General features: G+C 36.0%; 1 long non-coding RNA gene across 1 annotated transcript in view; it reads left to right on the top strand.

Annotated features, from left to right (window-relative positions):
- LOC141568678 (uncharacterized) overlaps positions 1-26,385 on the top strand; it is a 219,571-nt gene that overhangs the window by 1,985 nt on the left and 191,201 nt on the right. The window contains exon 2 of the long non-coding RNA XR_012491881.2: positions 2,439-2,603. This is a non-coding gene — a long non-coding RNA (uncharacterized LOC141568678). The remainder of the gene's footprint in view (positions 1-2,438; positions 2,604-26,385) is intronic.

Below are 26,385 nucleotides of genomic sequence, written 5' to 3'. Positions count from 1 at the left end.
AACTGATAGACTTGCAGATGAAGAAGAGTAATGAAGGATGAATTCTAGATTTTTGACTAGTGCCCCAAACTACCCACCATCTAGGTGGATGATGTGCTATTTAGTGTGAGGAAACTGTTAGGTATTGTGGTGGAGGATGGGGGAGGGAGGAACATATGTTAAATTCAAAGTACCTATTCAGTATCCATGTTTCAAGTACGCGATTACATGTGTAAGTATGGCATTCAGAGACATGTCAACGCTGGATACATATGTGGCATCAACACATTCAGTATTTACATCCAAGGGTTAAAAGATAGTGTAGGTAAAGGGAAGGGGCCCAGTATCGATCCATGAGGCATGGCAATGTTGAGAATTGAGGGAAGAGGAAGAACAAGACAATCCTTTCTCTCTTGGCTCTTAATTCTAGTAGTAAAGACAGACCAAAAATATGTAGATAAGTACAAGTAAATAAGTTCCTTTGGGGAGTAATAAATGCTTTGAGAAAAAACAGAGACAATGTAGAGGCATATACTGTGATTGTCGCAGGCATGCTACTTTAAACACTATCCTTTGCAGGCTTTTCCCTGTGTCTCTTATGGTTAGTAAAATGATTAGAACACAGTAGACATATAAATATATGTTTAATGAATGAATGCATGAGTGGATTAACTTTAATATTTACCACTGCCTCCTATGGTCAAGAATTGCTACGTGGACCAGCAAGATTAAGTTTAATGGTCTTTATTTGCTATAATTGAGGTATCACAACACAGTGGGATAGTAACATGACAGAATTTTATTTTCTCTCTACTTAATTGCTTTTAGTTATATTCAGTTAAATCTTCCTATCCTTCCCTTGACAATAGCTCAGGTAGATTTAATACTTTCTTGGTCATTTTTAGTTATTATCAGTCCAAACTGCTTTGAAATGTCAACTCTGTTAAGGTCTCAGTTCTTACCCTCCACATCAGGCTCACTGCATTTCCATCAAATATTTAAATATTCCATAATACCCCTGTGAGGTGTTTGAGGTACCTGGGACATCTCAGCACACAGTTTGAGAACAGTCAATCTGGTTCCTTTTTAGTTTTGATTTTCTTCATTAGGGGTGGAAGGGGGGAAAGTTAGTGGAGTTTGGGAGTATCTGACTTCATGACCAAATGTTGGTTCTTTATCTCACTCCGATTCCCTCTGGTTATATCTCTTGATGGAGGCCTCTAGTAATGTGGTTTTCTAGGATTCATTTTCATCAGATCCCTCTGTATCACTGAGTACTTCTCAGACATGTGTAGCTTTTTTTCCCCCCCTATGGCCTCTCCTTTGGTTTGTGTCCTCAGTGTTTTTTTTTTCACTCAGCCATGTGTATATTTGGGCATCCCTATTACATCTTCTTTTCTTTCTCCAAACGCCCTGTTTTTTCACATGAAGCCAGGGGAACTGTTTGGGCCTATTTCTGGAAAGCCTCAGAGAATTGAAATGGAGAAAGGAGATTATTCCGTACTTTTCTGATTTTATTTTAAATTAAGGTATAATTGACATATAACATTATATTAGTGTCAGTTGCACAACATAATGATTTGGTATTTTATACATTGTGAAATCACCACAATAAGTCACCTTATATATGCATAGTTACAAATTTATTTTTCTTATGATGAGGACTTTTAATATCTCTTAGCAACTTTCAGATACGCAATATTGCATTAACTATAGTCATCATGCTGTACACTACATTCCCAAGACTTATTCTATAACTGGAAGTTTGTCCTTTTTACCCCCTTCACCCATTTCACCACTCCTCCTAACTTCTTGTCAAAAGCATTATTTTCCCCCTTCACAGCCAAACTTCTAGAGATAGACATAAATTATCCTAATTCCTTCACCTTCTCCTCACTTCACTATGCACTTATCTTTCATCGGATCCTATCAGTCCATAGAGTAGTTCTTGCTAGGCTCAGCAGTTACCTCCAAGTTGCTAAATCCAGTGGCTTTTTCAGTTCTCATTTTAACTCCTAAGCAGCACCTGACACATTTGACCACTGTCTTTTTGAAACACTATATTCTCTTGGTTTTGAAAACACACCATCTCTCCTATTGTTCTAGCTCACTTTCTCTCCAGCCTGAGTCTAACAAATCTTTGACTCCATATTATCTCCTCTTCCCTCTGACCTTACACCTTCTTCCCACCTTTACGCTTAGATGATAACCTTGTCTTTTAATCTCATTGAAAAAAATTGAGGACTTCTATTCCCATCAATTCTACTTATGTCTGTGCTCCTTGGTTAAGCCAGCCTCTCAGTCGCGAAGACTTCTCATGTACTTTACTGAATCATTCTCATCAGTGTATAAATATGCTATTATTTATCCTTTTGTTAAAAACATCAAAGCAGACAGTAATAAAACCTCTTGTTCCCACTTACCTCTCCAGCTACCACTCCACCTCTTTCTGTTTACAGGTATCCCCTGCTTGTCATAAGTTTGCTCTACACCACTTGGATTTTATAAAAGACACATTAGTGCCATTTTTCACTAACCAAAAGAAATCCTAAGAGGATTTTCACTTTTAAGAAAAAAGGCGAAAATAGTGGTCGGTGTTTGTTTTGCAGCAAGCAATTATAGAGGTAAGTGCAGGTACACTGTTTTCCAGTGAGCACTGTTAAATGAAACTACACTGTACAAATACTATTTCTACTTTACATAGACTGTATATTTATCACATCATTACTGTTATTACTGTATGTTAGTGTTATTTTAGGTTTTATGTGTTGTTTTGTGTGATTTGGTAGGGGTCTGGGACTCCTCAAAAATTTTTCCCATATAAATTAATGGTAATTCGTTCTTTGCTTGACACCATTTCAGCTCATGAAAGGTATCATAAGAATGCTCTACTTTTGGATAGTAGGGGAAAGCTATATAGAAAAAGTCCTGGAAATAGTGGTTTATATTTGTTGTCTCCAATTTTCTGCTCCCATATTCTCTTTAGTCTATTTCAGTCAAGTTTACAACCCCACTACTGTACTGAAATTGCCCTTTTCAAGGTCACCAATGACCCTCACATTACTAAATCCAATCGTCATTGCTCAGATATCTACATGTTTAGCTCCCTAACTTTCCTCAGGTGCTCAAATATTACCTTTTCACTAAAATTGTTCATTATCAATCAACATCATGTCTGCTTCTCTAGTCTCTTCTCTGTATTGCAGGGATCAAAAAACTGAAAAGGACAACTGTCAATGTTTTGGCTATTTGAGTAATTAACCACCCCAAAACTTAGCAGTTTCATGCAACCACTATCAAGATTTTTCCTTTTCCCAAGGCAAAATTTATGTTTTCATCCTATTTATTTTTTGTAGTAGAAATCACTACAGATTTTATTATAATTAATTGTGTGTATAATTTCCTTATTACTGATAAGCTTCTTGAAGAAGAAATTGCTATATTCATCTCTGTACCTTTCAAGCATTAACATAGTTCCTTACAAATAAATTAATGGTCACTGAATATTAAAATATAAATGTTATTCACAAGAAACTAAAATACATCCTTCTGGCAACTAGGGATTACATATTCATTGACTTGCGTGATGATTTTAAGAAAATAGGCTAAAGATTTCATTGCAAAACTACCACCCTGATCAAAGACAAAATGTCACTATCTTCCTCTATTACTTATTGTGAAATGATTATGTGTAGATCCCACCCATTGTCATTTGTAGATTTATTCCCTGTGTAAAAACAAAAAACAAAACAAAAACATTTTACATAGCCATAAAATCATGTGTCGGTGTTCATATGAGGGCAAACTTTTGTCACAAGTTTTCATAAAAATAAATCTTAACATTTATTCAAATAAAATGTAAACATTCCTTATAACTCAGTAGTTCTGCTTTTCAGACTCTGTGATACTCAGCTTGGGTTGCCATAACAAAATACCATAAACTGGTGGCTTACAGAACAAAAATTTATTTTCTCAGTTCTGGAGGATAAAAATCTAAGATCACAGTGTCTGCATTGTCAGGTTCTTGGAGAGCTCTCTTCCTGGCTTTTCTTCTAGCTGTGTCCTCACATGGTGGGAAGAGAGAGAGAAAGAGAGAGAGAGAGAGAGAGAGAGAGAGAGAGAGAAAGAGCTGGCGTCACATCTTATAAGAGCACTAGTTCCTTCATAATGGCCCTACCTTCATGATCTCATCTAAACTTAATTACCTCCCAAAGGCCTCATTTCCAAGTACAATCATATGGGGGATTAGGCCTTCAACATACGAAATTTGGGGGAACAAAATTCAGTCCATAGCAGAATCTTTCTTATAGAAATGAAAGCAACTGAATGTAATCAGCTCACTGGTTGAATTAGGAGGATCACATGGACTTACCCCCAAAAATCTTTATTTTACAGCTTCAAATGTGTTTTATTAGATTTCCCTTTCTTGACATATCCATTACCTTTCTTATTTATCTCGATTTTTGAAACAAGCCATTATTTTTCATAAAGATTCGCTTCGAATCCAATTAAAATACCAATTTCACTTCTAAGCTTATGCACTTCTCTAAAAGAACCTACAGTGGGAAAGCTTTCTCTGTTCCTTTACCTCCTTCTCTTTCTGCCCTAAGCTCCACTTTCTCTCTTCGCTGTGGATTTCCTCTCTTATGACAGACATCTAAATATATGGGGCATTTTGGTGGTCCTTTCAAGGGTCCTGAAAGATCTCTGCCATACAGTTTCATGATATTGGTGATGTAATTTCTGGCTGACCATGTTTGATTCTTTCAGTTACTGCTTCTATCACTTGGAGCCATTTGCCCAAGCAAATAGCCTTCTTTGGTAAGACCCATCCACATAGAGTCCAGCTATCTCCTACAGTGATTTGCTGGCCTAGATGTCGTTTGCTTTCCAGGAAGGCTCAGAGCTCTTTGACTAGGTCACAAGTGGCCTGAGGAAATGACAGTTTGTCCCCATTCACCTCTGTAATCTTCTCTTCTTTCCTCCTCATTAATTCCCAAGACAGGCATGCTCCTGCTTTACCGTGTTCTTAAACTGAACTTCAACATTTTAGGCACAACGAGGATTTTAAATCCGTGTTTTAATAAATCAAATATTTATGGGGTAACATTGGTTAATAACATTACATAAGTTTCAGGTGTACAATTTTATAATACATCATTGTATATTCCATTGTGTGCTCACCAACCAAAGTCTGGTCTTCCAGCATTGCTTTGCTAGTATCAAACACCTAATCCTACTAATTTTCTTGATCTATAACTAAATACATTACTATTTTAAAAAAAATACTGAATACTTGGAATTGTATATACTTAGTATTTTAAACATGTTTAAATCAATATATTTTGATTGTTGTATTCTGTGTTTCCTTAAAGATCCTTGTCTGCTTTTTTTCTCTTTTCATTTTAAAGTATAATAAATTATTTTAAAATAATAATAAAAATCAATCAGATATTAACGTTAAAAGCTATAGTGGTGTAAAAATGTAAAGGAAAATGAAACTTCTTTTGTTAATTAACTCTACTGGCATAGCATTGAAAAAGCTGTTCCCTGAAATCATAGACTATGAGAAACTTTGCTTTTTGTAGTCATGTTAGTGAGATGGGAATATCCCCATATTGCTTGGGGAGCTGAGCTATGTGGTCACTTTAACACAGCAAAGCAGACTCGATTTTCTACCTGGGCGTAAAGCTTTAGATAATGTGTTTTCAGATACAAGATTTCACATTTGTCTTAACTTTATAGTTTCCAAGGAAACAGCACCCTAAGCCCACTTTTCAATCCAGTCCTGATCCCAACCAGCCAGGCTTGCTTTCAACCTATCAGAACTAGTCATTTAAATTTTACTTAAGCTCTGCCTTATCCCCAAACCAATAAGAACACTGACTCTTCTTCCTTGCTTTGCTTTGGTGAAATGCCCCATAGTTCTGTTGATGTAGAATCTCTTTTTCTTAATTATTATTATTTGGGTAAAATCTCTCTCCTTTTAATCAGGGTTTTGTTGATAGGGTTATTTTTCTCATCTTTGTTATGGCATAGATTTAATTTTCTAATATTTTTATTTAAATAATTTTTGTTTTTATTATAGATGTCAATTAATTAAAAATGAATTCTTTTTATTGGGCCAAAAATGTCTCTTAAAAAAGTAGGTTGAGGTCTCAGCTCCCTGAATAGTAGAGTAAGGATCTAGGTGAACTCATTCTCCCTCTAAAATAATGAAAACACAGGTAAAACAACTAAAATCAACCATTTCAGAACTCTTCAGTTAACCAGAATCATAGATCGCAAAATTGTAGTTCCAACAGCAACTACTGTACCTTGGCAAAACAGTGGGGTCACAACTGAACATGGATAAAGCAGCAGGGTCTGTGACATTTAAACTTGTTATTTTTCATGCCCTATCCCACCCTGTTCAGTGACTTGTGAGCCAAAGTTGGTAGCTTTGCCAACAACGGAATGATCTTGCAGTGTCTGGAGACTCACTAAATATACCATGCATCAGAGAACAGTCGAGATTTTGCCCAACTTGAAATTCCCTGGGAAATTCTGTATTTTCAGAGTGTGGGAGCTAGGTGATTTGACTCAGAGCTCAGCTCAGCAAGGTGGGAGGGGGACCTACCCCCATACTTAAACAATAGCAAACAGGTGGCAACATCTTAGCTACCTAAAGTTGTGATCTCATTTGGGATAAACTAGAGCAAGGCTAAGAATTTCAAAGGTCATAATGGAGAACAAGACAACCATAGGAAACTGAAAAGTTCCAACAAATTCCTGGGGACATATAATATTGTGCATATATGTAGGGTTGTGTGCCTGACTAGGAAAGACCAGGGAAAGGAGAAAGCAACTCACCTCCAATTGACCCCGAGGCCCTGCTCAAGTGGAGGTGAAAGCCAGGCTGTCTTGTAAACTGCCTGAAGTTTTAAATCATGCCTTCTTACACAGATAACTTAGGCAAAGTGTAAAAAGGAAGGCAAAAACAAAAAGTGAAAAACAAAAAAACACCCCAAACTGCTGACCAATCATTGGCTGACCATCAAATTATAATGACCCAGGTTTGGTTTTTAAGAAGCCTAGCCTAAAAATTAAAACAAGAACTTAAAAGGAAGAAGGCTATTTGAAGACTCAGAAGCTACACACTGAAGGAAATAAGAATTAGTCTAGGAAAGTCACTAAATAAATAAGCAGCAACAAGAAAAAGAACAAGAATAAAAACCAGCAACCAACCACCTGATGTAGAATCTCTTACTGCAGCAAATGAATAAACCTAACTTTGTCAGACTATGGATGTGTCACAATTTGGTGGTCTTTGAGCAGATTTATTAATTATTTCTGAATAACATTTTCTGTACCCAACACTCTCAGGAACATTTAAAAAGACGCACCAACATGGATGGAAACCTGCATGTGAAAAAAAAAGAATAAATAAAGGAAAGATTCTGTGGGGGCAGAGCCCCAGAAAGTAGTTTACAGGCTCTCGGCCTCACGTGGAGGGGTGCTGCCTCGGGTAGTAGATGGCCATCAGGTGTGGCTGATTGGCCGTCAGCTGTAGCCATTGAGCCATTGAGCCATTGGCCACTAATATAACTGCTGCAGCTACGAAGGAGAGCCGAGGAGAGTGGAGGAGAGAGGAGGAGAGTGGAAGAGAGTCGAAGAGAGTCGAAGAGAGTCGAAGAGAGTCCTCGGTGGGTTGCAGACAAAACGGACAGCAGGTCGCACATCCAGTGAACCCAGCCTCCAGTGAGACCATAGTGGTATGACTCCCCTGTCTATGGCTCCGTGGGTGTTCCTTTTTGGCCTCACCATATCCTGCGTTCTTGTGTGGGGAGCGGGAGCAAGAGACCCCGCAGGCCTCCCCGCACGACAGATTCATTTTTATTTCCCTAATCCTTTGAATCTCTCCATTATTTGACTCAAAGTCATGTTTCACTCTTACATTCACCTTATGCTACAATGAAGTTGAACTATTTATTCTTTCTTGAAGATACTCATATAGTCTTGGTTCTGTGTTCTTAGATATGCTGCATATGCCACCCTTGGATGATTTTCTTGATCCTCATCTAAATGTGACCTTTCCTTTGATTTCCTATATACTGTACCTTCTATTATGACACGGTTTTCTCTGTATTAATAGTTATTTGTAAGTTTGATTTGATTGATTATTAGACTTCATTATAATCTGTTACCTGAAGTGTTGCAATAATCTTCTAATCAGTTTCCTTACTTCCACTCTACACACCCTACGGTCTACTCTCCTCACAGTAACTAGTGTGATCTTTAAAAAAACATAAATTTAATCATGTTACTTCCCTTTTTGAAACTTTCAGTTAGTTTCCCATCACACTTGGAATAAAATCTGAAGTCTTTATCATGTCCTCTAAAGCCTTTCTAGGTACTTCTGCGATCTCATATCCTACTTCTCAGTTTTTTGTGCACTCCCCTTTAGTCATTCTTACTGCAGTGATGGGAGGAGGTGGTGGGGTGGAGGCACAGAATGAGAAATAGAATTCTTCCTAATGGCCTTTATGTTGCTATCTCTTGCCCTAGGATTCTCCTTCCAGATGCTCACATCCCTGACATTTAGGCAGTCTCTGTTCAGATGTCCTGTCCTCAGAACTTCCATGACTGCTCTGGAAATAGTGTGTCTCCTCACCTATCCACCACTAGTCACTTATCCTGCCGTATTAATTTCTTGACATATAACAGCCTAGAAATTATATATTAATGCTTGTGTGAATGTGTGCACACACGCGTGTATGTTTATGATATAAGCTCCATGAGGTTAGAGTGTTTTTCTTGTTATTGTCCTGTTTGCTTCTCTATCCACAGGCCAAAAATAGTACCTGGCACATTGTAGGAGGTTGAGTGAGTGAATGTTGTCCAATATTTATCTTGCTTACATATATCAAAAATTCAGTTTTACTTTCAGAGGTGGTTAAAAGCATAGATTTGGGAGTGAAACTGCCTGGGTATATATTCCTCTTCTTGTGTGTGACCTAGGGGAAGTTACTTCACTTCTCCGCCTACTTTTCTGATCTGTAAAATGAAGATACTGTCTTCCTCATAGGCTTGGTATGAGTATTAAATGAATTAATCTGGCACAGAGTTGTTATATGTGTTGTTATATTTTTACATTTCATTGGTGATTATTTGAATAATGTCTATCTTCCCTACTGGATTTTTTTGAACCATATTAATTTCCCCCCCGCTATTGTATCTCCAGACCCCAACTCATAATAGGAGCTCTATAAATTGTTAAAAAAAAAAAAAAAATAAAAAGAACAGTTTAAGTTTTGAGGTAATGCGTGCATGTTGGTGTGCACTTAAATTCATTTCCATATTCTGTAGATATCAGTCATTGTCACTAGATGGCAAGCTTGTTCTAGGCAAGGCAAATGTTGCTGGCATTCAGCCCTCATAAACTGAAGAATGAGCGCAGGGTATGGTAAGAACATTATACACATTATATTTATATGTATATAATGTTTTTTAGGCTGGTAGAATGACAGGAAGATGAAAGTTTAATCATAAAATAAGAACTACCTCTATGTTATTCTCCTTCATTCCATTGTGTGCTCTAGTCTAACTAGCTCACCTTTTACATAGTAATGCATTTTGGCATTTCTGTCATTCCACAAACACCTTATTACATTATTCATAATTTTTTTAATTAAACAACAACATTTAGGAAGGTCTCTATTATAGTATTTATTATTCATAAGAGTTTTCTACTTCTTTCCACCTCAAACCCTTTACGTACTGATTCTAAAATCTATTATGATTTTGTGTGGGACAGGAGTTGCTCTGTGTCTTAGACCCTCTATTTATTCTTGAGAAAGAACTTTTTTTCTGATTATGGTCACTCATTGATGTGAAACACATATCGTTTTTGTTCTCTTCCAACTCTCAATGTGAAAACTCTCAGTTTTGGGAAAAGAAAATGGTATCCTAATTTCATCTTTGTTTAGCAAAATGGCCAACAGGCGCCTGGTATAAAAGATAGAAAAGAAAGTGTTGAAGAGCCTACAAATGAGACAAATTCTAAATGATCAAATTTTTTGGATTCTGAAAATTAATTTTTAAAATACCAATTAATTAAAATTGATTACATATGTGTACATGCTTTGGTAAATTACATTTACCAAATATATATTCAAAATGTAGACATGCGAAAATGAATAATAGTACTTTAAGACAGTAGTAATAGTTTTCATTATAATAATATTTGCAAAGTATAATTATTTTCTTATTTATTTATTGAAAAAATTACTTTAAAAAGTAGACTTAGAAAAACAATAATGTATTTTTTTTATATTCTTCTCCCCTTTGTGTCTTGATATGACGTATTACTGGCTAAAAAAACTTGGTTAATTTTTTTTCAACTCGTAAAGAAAATATTTTTTTCCTTCTTTCTGCTTAGTAAGAAAGGTGATTATCTATTACTTAATTCTGTATTTGATTAGAATGTCTTAAAATGAAAGAACTATAAGTTATTTATTAATATTATTTTTTTTCAAGTTAACCCAGACCTTGCTACCATTAGCAATATTCACAGGGATTCAGACCTAGTCACAGTCCTTCTCGGGTAAAGGATTCAAAGTGGAAAAAAGCATTCAGGGAAAGTGATTTATTGCATCAGGGGAAGACTTGTAGTATGAATTCTGAGTCTTGCATTGACTTCTGCCTCCTATCTATTTCCTCTACACTATTCCCACCTTCTCTTTTAAACCTGATTCATAAAATTACTTTATATTCAGCTTGAGAGAGTATTCATGAGTTGAGCTATTATAGTGAGAATGCATCCTCCAAGTAAAATTTTCAAATATATTACTGTCTCACAAATATCTTAGATTTAGTCACTCTAAGAACTCATATTTTTTCTCAAACTATAACTTAGTTGAAATTAAGAATTCTTTACTATTTTCCAAAGATGGTATATATTTATTGTTTAAACTAAACTGTTTAGAAAAAGAAACACATAACCCCATCCACTATGATAAACTTTGTTAACAATTTAGTATAATTCCTTCCTCTTATTTATCTACCTATATTATAAACATGTATTTATAAAAATTGAATGTTATCATTCATAATACTTTGTAATTTTTAGTAATGTATTATTGCAAACATCTTTTTGTGTGATTATACATTATTCTTCAAATCATGTTTTATAGGATCCTGGTGCATGGACTTAATTAATCCCTTTATTATTTTTCTTTATTATATCTTAAAATATAGTATTAGATAGGTACAAAAGAATATATGTAACATTAATGTTATAGAGCCTAACAATAATAAAAAGAACACTCATGAATCCACTCCATCACTTCCAAACTAAAACATTGCCTAACAATGATCATTCAACACTGTTAAATTTCCCAATGTAAAATAATACCACATGAGGAAGTTACAGTTGAACAATCCATGTTTGCTGTAGTACTCATAGTCCTGCCCCATAGTCTCCATCTGTTTGAGGTCAGTTTTTCCCTTCTAGCCTTTATCTAGTATCTTGTTTTGATCTATCTCTTATGGGTAACTGTTTGAATAAGAATAAGAAGACACATAGATATCATATCTCCTCCAAATAGTTTTTCAGAGACATTGTCTTAATTCAAATTTAGCAAAGATCTGTTTTCATAAAGGAAATAGTCAACATTAATGCAGCTCTCTTACAGTAAAGGAAGTACTTACAATATTATACAAAGCAACTAATTCTTCATCTTTGTAAACTTTTTATTCCAGAATAGGATCTTTGCTTTACCTTCTTATAATCAAAAGGCCTGTTACTTTTTCTCCAATTTTAAAAAAAAGGAAAGGTGAGCTTAAAGGTTTCTTCTGCATCTATCTATCAAGCTTTAAAAAGCTTTAACTTTTTATATAGTTTCAGCTATATAAAAATACAATTCAGATTGAACATAATAATTTATTAAGTCAGAATTGCTATTAAGACAAAAAACAAAGTTTATTCTCTTATGAGTATTTTTTATGGTATACCTGAAAAATAGATATCTGGCACTTAGTCAATATTTGCTTAGTGAATGTATTTGGTCAGTAGAATTATTCAGCCATATCTCAGTTATCTAGAATTAAGCAAACTGGCAGCCTATTCTATATCAAATAAAGCGTAGCCTCCCCCATCAAAAAATATTTGCAAATGTCTTCTAATACTTATATGGGGAATTTCTCCCACTTTGCCATTTCTCAGCCATGAGGTTTGAATAGAGTTACCGCTCTTTACTTCAGAACTAGATTCATTGATTTGAAGCACTCACGTTTTGGACACTGATCTTGTTTCAGGGGTGAGCAGAAGAATTAATCCAATTAAAGTACATTTCAGGACTTCTGCTGTTAATGGCATGGCAGATCCTCTCATCAACACTGGGCTTGCTGATCTGACAATGAGTGCCTTTGAAATAGCAAGGCATTTTGTTAATTAGAGGGACATGGCCTAAGATCAGGGCCTCCAAAGGGAGAAGATCCTGCAAATTGATCCTGGTGCAATTTTGTTCCTGTCCTAATGATAGAGATACCTCTATATTGTTCCTTTACAAGGTGTGATCACAAAATACAATGAATGTAAAATTAAAAAATTATTACAGTAAAAGATACATCGTCATTAATCCTCCTCAAAATACACCCCTCCCCCCTCGCTTTGAAACCCTTATCCCATTGTTCTTGTCACTTTCTGAAGCAGTTCTGGAAGTCCTTTTTCATGAGTGCCTTTAGTTGTGCTGTCGTGGCTTCCTTGATGTTCTGAATTGATACAAAATGTTTACCTTTCATCATCATTTTGACCTTGGGGAAGAGCCAGAAGTTGCACGGTGCCAGATCTAGTGAATAAGGTGAATGAGGACACACCACAATGTTTTTATTTGACAGAAATTGCCATACCAGAAGTGATGTGTGACACGCAGTGTTGTCATGATGAAGGATGAAGTAAAGACACTCATGAAAGAGGACTTCCAGAATCGCTTCAGAAATTGGCAAGAATGATGGGATAAGTGGGTTAGAAGCAAGGGGCTGTATTTTGAGGGGGATTAATGACAATGTATATTTTACTGTGATATTTTTTAAAATTTAAACATTCACCATATCTTTTCATCACACCTCATATGTTAGCCAGTATCCCTCCTTTTCTGTGACATCCAACTTTGTTACATTTCCTGTCAGTTGCAACCAAAAGAAACTGATGGATTTAGTTTATTTATAGGTTATTTCTTTAGTTCTTTATTCAAATACCTATCTTTATGAACAATTCTAAAAACCTCCCTTTTGTAGTTTTCAGGCAAACAGTAGAAAAACAAAAATTTATAGGGGAAAGATGGGCAGGCCTACTTCCATTTGTCAGCCATTCAGTCAGTCAGTGAATGTTTATTAAACCTATCAGACTGACTGAAAACAAAACAAAACAAACAAACAAACAAAAAACCTTTGAGATTGAAAGATTTATGATGGTAGTAAACCATATCTTCCTTTTTATATATTTGTCCCCAGTTCCTATGGTAATTTCTTGCACATTTTACTTGCTTAATTAGTATGTAATGAGTAAATGCATAAGATAATTAAGGGCATTATAATTTAGTAGCAAATAATCTGGATCCTTGTTGCCCAAAATATTTCATCATTGAAAAACAGACTTACGTTTATGATATTAAGCCATAGATAGGCTTAATGGGTAAGGAAAAACAGAACTAAATTATTCTGTGATCATGAGAAATTACTTCTCTGAACCGCATCTGTAAAATAATTACAATATCAAGCTCAGCAATTTCTATGAGGGTTTAATGAAATAATATATGTAAAGTGCCTATAAGAGCTCAAAGAATGTTAGCTACTATTATTGTAATGAATGAATGATCAACTTTGTCATAATGTAATAATGTTTGGTTATTACTGTGTTGTTATAACTTTTAAATTTTGTTGAAGCTAAATCTTGTAGTTAATTTGACACTAAGCATATCCAGTTGCTTGGATTTACATATTTCATTAAGTAATCACTTATCAGATTTTCACATCAAATGTCTCAATTTAAGAATATTGCTCGCTGCCACTTTTATAGAAAGCTAACAGCAAGGAAGCTTATTCAACTATACTAATTATTTATAGCAGGTTAGATATATTAGAAAAGAATTAGAATTAGAAGTATTTGTCATGATACTTAAGAACATTTTAACAATAGAAGAGTGAGAAAGCAAGTTATTGAAAGTCTTTAATTCTGCTAAGTCAAAATCAAGAAGCATCTGAAAAGCATCTCATTTATGACTTCCAATTAAAAAATTCTACTAAATATCCACAGAATCATTGCAAATGCTAATGAAATAAAAAGATAACCTGCATCTTAATTTACCCAGTTCAAGTGTGCTTTAAACATAATCACTTAGTGCATTTTTTTAATATTATGTTCAAAGTAACATGTCAGAAAAATAGCAAAAGATCGAGGTCTATTTTTGTCTGCTGTTATCGGCTATCTTCATACCTTTTCTATTGAGCTCCTAAACCTGAAACTGGTGTTTCTCAAAGTGTGTTCCAGGATTACCTGGACTATCACAGGCCTGCTTTTTAACAACATAGTTAAAATTATTCTACTTATTTCAATTAGGTGTTTTCAAGCCCATGCCTACACCATTAGACTCTATGGGTGAGATCTGATAATCCACTTTGCTATAAAACTCTTCTTGTGGTACAAAGTAAAAGCCTTGATTCTCTGTGAACATTGAAACACTCACAAACACAAAACCTATTAGTTGCTATTAATGGTCATTGTACTTTAATAAAGCCAGTCTACAAAATTGAGTCCTATATAACTATGATTAATAAAAGAAATTGGTACTTAGAATTTAGTAAAGGGTTTAATTGATAAATCCATATATTTATATCACAAATTAATTCTGTGAAAAAAAGGAAAAATGGCATAAATAGTCTAAGTAAACACTAAATAAATGTCGTTATTATTATGGGTCATGGAATCAGTGAGCATTCCCAATGCTATAGGAATTAGTGTGGTGTGTATTAATAATATATATTTATTAATGAATCCAAACATATAGTGCCTATCACATGATATGGACTAAATACATATTTTTATGTATTTATGTATTCATTTTTTCATTTATAGACATATAAATGGACATTAATGTGGATAGATAAATAGATCAGTATTTGTAGGAAATTGGGGTTTTGGTGATGTTTTTACTTATATGGTAGGCTGCATTATTTGCTTTAATTCTTTTCTCCCCTCTCTTTAATCAGTTGCCCTGCAACCTTCCAATTCTACCCACACACAAAAAGGAGTATACTTCCTGCCCTACTCCTTCATATTGTGACTTGCCTCAATCACAATATGATGTCACAAGGCTCAATTGTGACAGTGCTCAATCATGTGACTTGTGTTGGCCAATGGGATTTTAGGAGATAAAAAAAATGATGAGTTTGTGAATTCACGCTGTCTCTCTAGGTCTTTGCCATTATCATGAGAAAAATATACCCTGACTAGCTCCAGGAAGAGAATGAAAAACATTTGAAGCAGGGCCACAACAGCAAACCCAAAGACATGAGTAAAATTCCTCTGTGAGTTCTTTGGGCAGTTTTAATGCATCAAAAGATAACTGATAAAATTTAATTCCAATTTTTTATAGAACCTTTCAAAACATTTCCTCCACAAAATCTTCCCAAGACTCTTCCTTTCTCTAGGCTGAAATAGATGCCTCTTCTCATATTTGTATTGACCTCTCCATATCTTTTTTGCTGAATTTACCACATTATACTATAACTGATTTTAACTTCATTGTAATCTTGCACCAGACTGTTTTTCTACAGAGCAGGAGGTGCGTCTTAAAATGTTTTGAAAAAAAAAACGTTTGTATCTCTCATATAATAAGAGCCAAGTAATATAGAATAAATGAATTAATTTATAGGAATAAGTCTAATCTGCAACATGAAATTGCATGCACTTTGGAGTGGTACAATATGATCTTATGGCAGATTGGTGTAGTGGTCCCAATTTTCACTTCCTTATAATAGTAATGTATATTCACACCCTCGCCATGTCTCGAGGTGGGAAAGAGGTACTTTGTCAGCCCCTAGTATGGGGCTTGAACATTTGCTTACCAGTGGTCTATGAACTGTTAACAGACATTGACATAAATGAAAGCCAGAAAACATAATGTAACAGTCGAGTTTGCCCTCTTGTGCCTCTGTTATTGTCATGTGAAGAACACGTCCCAAGTATCACAGTAGTCCCACTGATCCAAGAAAGATATACAGAGCAGACTTTGATCTAAACTACAGCTTGGAGCCAAATTCAGCCTACATCAGACAACCTCCAGCAACCACGCAGATGTATGAGCAAGAATAAATGATTGATGTTTTATGCCTCAGAGTTGTGGGGTGATTTGTTACAAGCAAAATTGTGGCAGTAGTTCATAATTATCAATGAAGATTTTTTTTCACATGACAAAATAATGAATAAACAGCATAATTGATTTCATATCCACAGAGGAATTTTTCAGTGATTTCAAATTTTCAAAATTAAAATGAATCTAGTATGCCTTATGACATAAAGCAAATCCTTATTGACAAAGTTGTATTAATTATATCACCATAATATCAGATGGATAGTTATAATTGTAATTAATGTTAAGCTATGAATTATACTTTTTCCTTTAAATATGTATATATGTGTATGAGGCACAAAATCACACACATACGTACATACCGAATTGTTAAAGATTAGATATGTAGTCAACACTGCTGGTTACTTATGTCCCATCATTCATGTTCCACCTTCTTCTTATAATACCAGACGCAAGGTCATCTAGAATAAAGATACTCAGCCTCCCTTTAAGCTAGTTGTGTTTGAGTATTGGACAATAGCATATGAGCAGACATCATCTCTGTCACCTATAAGTAATGAACTTAAGGGAAAAGGAAATGTCTTTCCTTCTCTCTTTCCTGTTTACTGCTAGCTAGAATTTGTATAGGTGATAGTGAGCCATCTAGGAACCCAGAGGTAGACAAACCACAACAGAGAAGGAGGCTTACCTTTTGATTATTTTGTATAGCACAACTGCTATACCAGCATGGGCCTTTCATTTGTGTGCGATTAAGCTTCTATCTTGTTTAAGCCATTGGTAATATTACATTTGAAATACATATCATAAAAATGCATAGTATATATGCCATTCATTGGATGGCCTAATTTTTAAATTATGTATAAAGATTTTTATTAAAAATATAGCTATCATACAATATTGTATTAGTTTGAGGAGTACACCATAATTTTTCAACATTTATAAACCTAAAGAAATGATCATCATGGTAAGTCCAGCAACCATCTGACACCGTACCATGCGATCACAATATTATTGACTGTATTATTCCCCATGACTTATCTATTTTATACCTGGAAATTTGGACTTCTTATTCCCCTTCATCTTTTCGCCCTTTTAAAATATTTTCAATTACAGTTGACATTCAATATTATTTGATATTAGGTTCAGATGTACAGCATACTTAGCAGTTAGACATTTATGTAATTGAAGAAGTGATCTAGTATCCACCTGGCACCCTGACTAGTATCAACCTGGCACCATATGAGAGCATAGTTGTTACCAGATTATTGACTATATTCCCTATGCTTTACATCCCATGAGTATTTTGTTACTACCAATATGTACTTCTTAATCCCTTCACTTTTCCACCTTGTCCCCAAACACCCTCCCATCTGGCAGACATCAAAATAATTTCTATATCTATGAGTATGTTTCTGTTTTGTTATTTATTTTGTTCTTTAGATTCCGTATATAAGCAAAATCACATTGCATCTGTCTTTTTCTGTCTGACATACTCCATTTAGCGTAGTACCTTCCAGGTCCATCCATGAATTCTGCAGATGGCAAAAACCGATTTCCTTTCCTGGCTGAGTAATATTCTATTGTATGTATGTACCACCTCCTCTTTATCCATTTATCCATTGATGGACACCCAGACTGCCTCCACTTCTTGGCCATTGTAAACAATGCTGCAATGAATATATGGATGCAGGTGTTCTCTTGAATTAGAGTTTGGGGTTTTTTTCGGATAAATACCCAGAAGTGGGATTACTGGGTCTTTGTTTGTCTCTTGTTATAGCCTTTGTTTTAAAGCCTGTTTTGTCTGGTATATCTATTACTACTCCAGTGTTATTTATTTATTTATTTTTTTCCGTTTTCATCCCTTTACTTTTAGTCTCTGTGTGTCTTTCAATGTGAAGTGAATCTCTTGTAGGCAGCATTATGTAAGGGTTTGTTTTCCTGTCCATTCAGCCACCCTATGTCTTTTGAATGGAGCATTTAATCCATTTACATTGAAAATAATTGTGGATAGATATGTAGTATTGCCATTTATTATTTCCCTATATGAGGTGTTTCTTCAGTACAGCCACCATACGGGTGCTATCTTTGCTGTTTGAGCACTGTCCCCATGCCCAGGGCCAAATCTCAATCTGAATTGGTTTGTTGAGCTCTGATGCTCCATCCTGCTGTCTTCCTGGGAGATACATATGTTCATATGTATGTATATATATACACATATGGTTTTAAAGAAGTCCCTCTAAGGTTCCTTGTAATGTTGGTTTGCTGGTAATGAACTCCTTTAGCTTTTTCTTCTCTGAGAAGCTCTTTATCTCTCCTTTGATTTTAAATGATAGCCTTGCTGGGTAGAATACTCTTGGTTGTAGGTCCTTGTTTTTCATCATTTTGAATATTTCATGCCAGGCCATTCTGGACTGCAAAGTTTCTGTTGAGAAATCAGCTGATAATCTTATGGGAGCTCCCGTATAAGATACTAGTTACCTTTCTCTCGCTGCTTTTAGGATTCTCTCTTAGTCTTTAACCTTTGCCATTTTAATTATAATGTATCTTGGTGTGGGCCTGTTTGGGTTCATCTTGTTTGGGACTCTGTATGCTCCCTGGGCTTATATGTCTATTTCCATCACCAGAGTAGGAAAGTTTTCAGTGATTATTTGTTCAAATAGGTTCTTAATCCCTCACTTTCTCTCGTCTCCTTCTGGTACCCCTATGATGTGAATATTGTTACATTTGGTGTTGTCACAGAGGTCTCTTAAACTATCCTTTAAAAAAGTTTCTTTTTTTGCTTTTTGCTTTTCAATTGGGTGTTTTATGCTGCATTGTCTTCCAAATCACTGATTCTATCCTCTGCTTCATTTAGTCTTCCAGTAATTCCTTCTAGTGCATTCTTCGTTTCAGTTATTGTATTCCTAACTTCTGACTGATTCTTTTTCATATTTTCTATATCTTGTTTTATATTTGCTATCTCTTTGTTCTCACTAAGTTTCTCGAGTATCTTTATAACCATTGTTTTAAACTCTGTATCTGATAGGGTGCTTGCTCCATTTTATTTAGTCCTTTCTCTGGAGTTTTTTCCTGTTCTTTCATTTGGGATGTATTTCTTTGTTTCCTCATTTGGGCTGCCTCTCTGTGTTTGTTTCTATGTATTAGGTAGGGCTGCTATGTTTCCCAGTCTTGACCAGGTGGCCTTATGTATTAGGTGCCTTGTGGGGCCCTAGGGAACTCTCCCTGGTCACCTGTGCCAGTGCTCCAAGAGTCTCCTTTGGGTGGGTTGTGTGTGCCCTCATGATATATCTGAGCCTTGATTGCTAGCGGGTGGGATTGACCCTCAGGCTTACTGGTTGTGGGGTTTGGCCACAATCACAGCTTATGGGATGCTGTTCAAAGGGCTACCCCACTGAGTGGGATTTGCCACAGTGGACTCTGCTGCCTGTTGAGACCACCCTTTATATGTACTGCTTATGGAGAAAATTAGGTGTTGCTCTGCTGTGATGTGAAGCCAACCTCCAAGTATGTTGGTTCTGGGGCCTCTTGGGAAGGGCTCCAGTACAGACCCCAGTCACCCACTGCCTGTGACCAGCCAGGGACTACCTGGTGGTAACTTCAAAGTGATTTGTGGTTGGCCTCTGCTTGTACTAAACCTGGTGGCATGTGGGAGAGGTAGCTCTGCAAAAAGCCAGAACACCCAGCCGCCTGCTGCCACCTTCTGGCTCCCTTAAGGTTTAGCCACTGACAAAGCCTTGTGCAGTACCCAAGGTGGGTGAGGCAGTGTCTCAGGGAGTCACTAGACTGAAAAGAGTTGTATTCACCAGGTTAATATAGTTTCTAGTTTGGTGCTAGTGCTGGTTTCGAGCTACTCAGCAAAAGTCTCAGAGCACATGGAGGCCAGTCTCTGCCATCCTGATAGTTTGCCAAGAAAGAGTGCAATGTGGGCTGGGCTGGCTGCTCCCTGAGAAAATGCCTCCGGTGTTGGGGGAGTTGGGTAGGGTGGGGTCCCAGGAAGACATCAGGGTGAAGCAGCAGAGCTCAACAAACCAATTTAGATTGAGATTCGGCAATGGGTGTGGGGGGAGTGCTCAACACAGGAAAGATGGCATCCGCTTGGCAGCTGCACTGGAAAAACACTCCACACAGGGAAAAAGGCGAAAATGGCAACTGTTCCTCCAGTTCTTTCTGCAAAGCCACACAACTCAGTCTCTCCCTGTGTGTTTTCAATGCCCCATGAGTCACTGTCCCTCCACTGGAGCCCAGGGTGACTGCAAGCAAGTGAGACTCTGGGTGGGGCCTTGAAGAGGATGCCTGGGTTTCCCACAGCCTTCTTTCTCACCCAGATGGTTGGAATCTCCACTGTATTTCACAGCCAGATGTTGTCGGGGCTCATCTTCCCAGCACCAGTATTTTGGGCTGGGGAGCCTAGTATGGGGTTTGGCTCCCTCCCTCCTCTAGGGTGTACCTTTGTGGCTGATATATTTCTCCTGATTCTCAACTGCCACATGGAGGTTTGGGGCCAGCCTGTTCTGTGTTTCTGCCCCTCCTACCAGGCTCAACATGGCTTCTTCTTTATATCCTTAGTCAGAAAACTTCTTCAGATGGTTCTCCAGGTTGATTGTTCTATAATTTAGTTGTAATTGTAATGTGTTCAGGGGAGGAGGCAGGCACAGCATTTATCTATTCTGCCAACTTGGATCTATTCCCTAATTAAATAATTTTTTAAAATCCAAAATATGTGGTGTTAGTGCACTTGTGCATTGAGTAAGTAACCAGAAGTTTTACCATCTGCACTCTCCTGTCTAAAAATGGTCATCTTAAGCGTTTTGTACTGTTATTACCCTTGCCTGACTGGGCCAGTTATCATGTCTGCAATTCCTCTTGTGTAAGGTATTAGATGTCAAACACACCTTACCAGAGCCAGCGATCACAAGTAATTCAAAAGTTTATTACTCACTCAGGAATAGGCAAAGTGAGAGGAGTCCCTGGGCTTGGAGAAAACTGCCAAAGTGAAGAGGAGATAGGAAGGAAGCAGAGGAGTGGAGAAGGGGAGAAATGTAGGACAAGATACTGCTTGCCCACATATTAGAATAGGGCTTAAGGTAGACTAATATCAGTGCCTCTTCCAAGTCGGGGTAGGGGTTAGAAGTTGTGGGTGGAAACCAAAAACAGGCAGGGTGGCATGCCTTGCACACAAACTATTTATGGTGAAATTTGAGTAAAGAGGAGTGCCCTCCTTAATGTGGATGGGCCTCATCCAATTAGTTGAAGACTTGAATAGAACAAAGAACCTCTCCTGAGTAAGAGAGAATATTACAGTACTGGCTCTCCTCTACTGTCCCACACTGCAGATTTTGAACTTCCAACCTCCATAATTAGGTAAACAAATTTATTAAAATAAATCTCTGTATATATACACAAGCTATTGATTCTGTTTCTCTGTATAATCCTGACTAATACAAGGATATAACCAAAATAATTACTAAACGTGACATATGTTCATATTCATTTTCTAGGAGATACTTCTATTTCACATGAAATTAAAATGATGGTGGTGAAAATGACGATGATAATTGTGATATTGCTATACAGATTATATTATAATTCACTTTATTTGAAACCTCACAGTGTTATATTGTCCTTAACATATTTCCAATCATCTATCTTGTCCCCTATATATTATTGATTAATTTATTTATCAAACAAAACTATTGTGTATAGCGAGCTAGTTCCAACCGTAAATCAAATAATTTACCATGACAAGTAAACAGGAATGTTTACTCAGTAAGTTTTAGCTTAGGTTTGGTCTGCAACCAGTGGAAAATGCTCCCTTGTACTAATGAATGGATTCAGTGAAACTAGCCAAAGCACCTGCCAAAAATACCTTAAGAATGTTCCTTTTACAGAACCCAAAAAATTAAGTGTTCAAAATGTTAATTCAGAGTACTAAGGGAACAAGCACATACCTTGTGTTAAGCAGTGTTTATATGAAGTGGGAATTCACATTACTGAGACTTAATTGTATAAAGATATCTGGGACCTAGCAATAATTTTGGAGTAAGATGTTTGGATAAGGCACTACTCAAGTAAGGAAATGTCTTTCTCTCATGTTTTTTTATTCAATAAAATACATTTCTAAGTCCCCCCCCCCTTTTTTTTGTGGCGGCAGGAATGCTTTTATAATACATGAAGGAATACAAAAAGTAGTGATGATGATGGCGATGATTACGATGATGATGGTGATGGCTGCTTTCAATTTTGGGTCAAAATGGATATTCTCCAAGCTTTAGGCAGAAGTCCATTCAAAGCGGTACAGACCAAGAAAATATTTTCCTAAAGATTTGAGTCCTCCCTATTGATACCTTTCCTTACCTTGTGTCTCACAGGAAAGATGACTAAGATGAGTGCCTCTCCTATGGCTTAGAGCCCATCCTCTCCCATTTCTTCAAGGATATTTTTTCACAAATTAGTAAGTTCTGTCTTCATAGCTTCCTTTCATCACTCTTCACTATTTCCTTCTCTTCAGAAAATAGATGTATATACTTGATTTTTCCTGTCTTGAAAGTACCCTCCCTTAGTTCTGTGTACCTTGATCACATATGCTCCTTTATTCCACAGCCAAGCTGTGGGCTATATAGTCCTGCATTCTCCATCTCTTTATTCAGTAATTCTGAAGTATTTCTAAGTCAAGGCTTAGAGCTTGGGCTTTGCATATATTATCAATTTTAATTCTTAACTGGCTGACAAAATATATGTCAATATCCAGTGCTCCCAATTTACAAATGAGGAAATTGAGACTGAGAGAGGTTAAAGGCCTTGCTGAACCTAAATCAAAGCCTGTCCAGTGGAATATTGATATTACCATCCTCCCCTGAAATTGTTAACTGGCATTCATTGATTGATCGCTTACTCTGTTACTATGTGTCAGACATTGGTCAATCTTTTTACCCACATTTTTTTGTTTAATTCTCACAACATTTCTGTGAAATGGATGTTGCCATTCATTCCTCAATCTCCATGGTTCTTCCAAATTCAAATGAAATGGTTTTACTTAAATTATGAATAATCTGTTGAATGCTAGATCAAGTGAACACTTCTTTTTTTCCATTTTGCTTATTTCTTGGTGTTTATTTTTCCATTTTGTTTATTTATTTATTTGGTGTTTCTGAGAACTCTCTATAAAGGAAGATGTCTTCATTAATGTTAAAGTGAAAAATACTTGGCTTACACATATTTGTGACAGGAAAATTAGAAAATATTAATAAAAAAGAAAAACTCCACAGTAATCCTACCATTCAGAGATGCTTACCATTGCCATTTCACTGCATATGCTTTTACATTTCTTTCTGATATGCACACACGCACACACACACACACACGTCTAAATGCAAAGTCAATGAAATTTTGTAATTGCTTTTTTCACTGGTCAATAAAAGGTAATGATCTTACATGTTAATAAATACTCTTTTATAAAATAATTTTTAATGGTTGCATAGTATGGCTGTGTTATAATTCATTTGCTCAGTGCTCTATTGTTGGATGTTTAGGTTGTTTTTGAATTTTTCTTTGGCTATTAAAATAGTGCTGTGATTTTCCTTAGAATAATTTGCTAAAAGTATAATTATAAATTGAAATATACACATATTTTTAAAGTCTGGAAGACATGTCAAATTTCTCACAAATAACTTTCTGGCCCCTCCTTGATTATTTATTTGCTTCAATCATTCTTTCCAGGCCCTCTGTCTACCTCCTCAAACACTGTTTGTCAATCTCCTTTACTGATAGCTTTTTTCTCTGGGCTCTACATGTTTCTGTTTCCCAAGTATTAAACTGTGCTCTTCTCACTATACATACTCTTACTGGAATATATTATTTAAGCACATAGTTTCTTCTTCTAGCTTCCTATAGCAGTTTCATCACCATTTTTTAAGCCTTCACTAACCATTTCCTGTCTACTTTTCAACTTTCCACCCTTTGCCAAGTCTCAAAGCCAATGCCTTAGATTTGCTTTGTATTTTTAATATACCAGACTCCTTTTCTCAGTACTTAGTTTTATATCTGTTATTTATTACTGCCTAACAAACCACCCAAAAATTTGGTGGCTTAAAGCATCAAACAGTTCTGTGGATCAGCAATTATGCTAGGCTCAGCTGGGATCCTTATGTGGCTGTATTCATCTCAAAACTCATTACAGTAGGTGGTCTAAGACTACATAAGAAATTGGAGAGGTTTAGTGGCTTAAAACAACACAAATTTATTATCTCACAATTTTGTAGGTGAAAAGTCTGGATTGGCTCAACTAGTTTCTCTGCTCCATATTTCACAGGGCCAAAATCAAAGTATTGGCTCTTATAGGTAGACTCTAGGAAAAATCCATTTCCAAGGTCATTCTGGTTGTTGGCAGAGTCTAGTTCCTTATAGCTGTAGGACAGAGGTCCTCATTTCCTTGCTGGCTCTCAGCAGGGGGGCGGGGTGCGGGGTTGCCCTTAGCTCCTCAGCTCCTCTTCTACATCTCAAAACCAGCATCAGTGTGTTGAATCCTTCTCATACTTCCAATCTCTCAGACTTCCCCTTTTGCCCATCTCTTGGACTCATTCTTCAGCTTTTAAGTGAAATTTCAACTAGTTTTATAAGAGAAAACATGTTAACTTTGTAACTCAAAATGGAAAATTCAGGGGATACAATTGAAGCTTTTACACTTCTAGTTGGTATTCCTATTCCTTTTTTTTTTTTTTTCATAAAAGGAAGTGTATTAAGGTGTTCTGATACATTTCCTTTCTTTTATTCTGTCAAATTCTTTTGGTTTCAAGATACAGAAACCAACTTAAACTAGTAAACAGGTAAAAAGTTGTTTATTATAAAGCCATTGATGTCTCAGGATTCCAGAGAATGGAAACGAGTAATATTGGACCTCACAAGACTTGGATTTGGGATCTCAGGAATTGATACCACTCCCTATTATTCCCAGGAGCCCTACGGATCCTAAAATCTTCTTTCTAGATTTGTACGTATCTGGTGCTCAGTTACTCTGTTTCTCTCTTTCTATCTTACCACCTTCTAACTCATTTTGTACAATGCACATTAGAACCACCAGCAACAATTCTAAAATATGACTGCTGAGGATCTTTTCTGAAAGACTAAGATATATCATTGGACTGCCAGTGTCTAGATGGGTTTTGGGCTACATGATTATCTATGGCTGGAATGATGAGGTGGGTGAACAGGTCATAAAGGTTTGTCTTCCTAGGGCCTATGGTTATAGTAGATCCTAGAAAATGAGTACCTAAGAGAGGAAATGATGGACACGTCTTGTTAAAAAATTTGGAAAGTAGAGTTTTAAGGAATATTTAAATGATGTCATTACTCTTCTTAAATATTCATGATTACCATTATACTATATTTCTCTCTAGCCTTTTCATATTCATATTTATAGTTATGATCATTTATATGTGTGTACACTTTTTCAGTGCATAGGTCTTTCACCTTCTTGGTTAAAATTATTCCTAGTTACTATGTCCTTTTTGATGCAATTATAAATGGGATTGTTTTCTTAATTTCTCTTTTTGATAGTTTGTTATTCGTGTATAGAAATGCAACTAATTTTTTTTAATATTGATTTTTTACCCTGAAACTTTACTGAATACATTTATTAGTTGCAACAGTATTTTAGTGGAGTCTTTAAGAATTTCTATATATAAAATTATGTCATCTACAAATAGTGACAGTTTTAATTCTTTCTTTCCAGTTTGGATGCCTTTTTTTTTTTTAATTGCCTAGTTGCTTTTCCTGGGACTGAATTGACTTCTTTATAATTCTTTATCCCTGATTTTAGAAGCTTGTTATTCAAAGTAATAGTTATTTGTAAACAAACCATATCTTATTATTTTCAAGAGATGCTGTCTGACTTATTAGCTACTATTTGTAGATCTTAAACATATTTTTTAAATTGCCGAGCTCCTCTGCATGTGATTAGGCCTACAGAAGCAGACAGAAGCTGTCATTCAGCGTTAGGGTTATGTTAGCCTAGTGGCATGAAATGGAATAGAGTCAAGTAGTGTAGGATATTGACAAG

The sequence above is a fragment of the Rhinolophus sinicus genome, chromosome 7 (assembly GCF_057876585.1).
Source record: "Rhinolophus sinicus isolate RSI-liver-muscle chromosome 7, RSI-T2T, whole genome shotgun sequence".
Taxonomy (NCBI): domain Eukaryota; kingdom Metazoa; phylum Chordata; class Mammalia; order Chiroptera; family Rhinolophidae; genus Rhinolophus; species Rhinolophus sinicus.
This window is presented reverse-complemented; position numbering and strand designations above follow the sequence as displayed.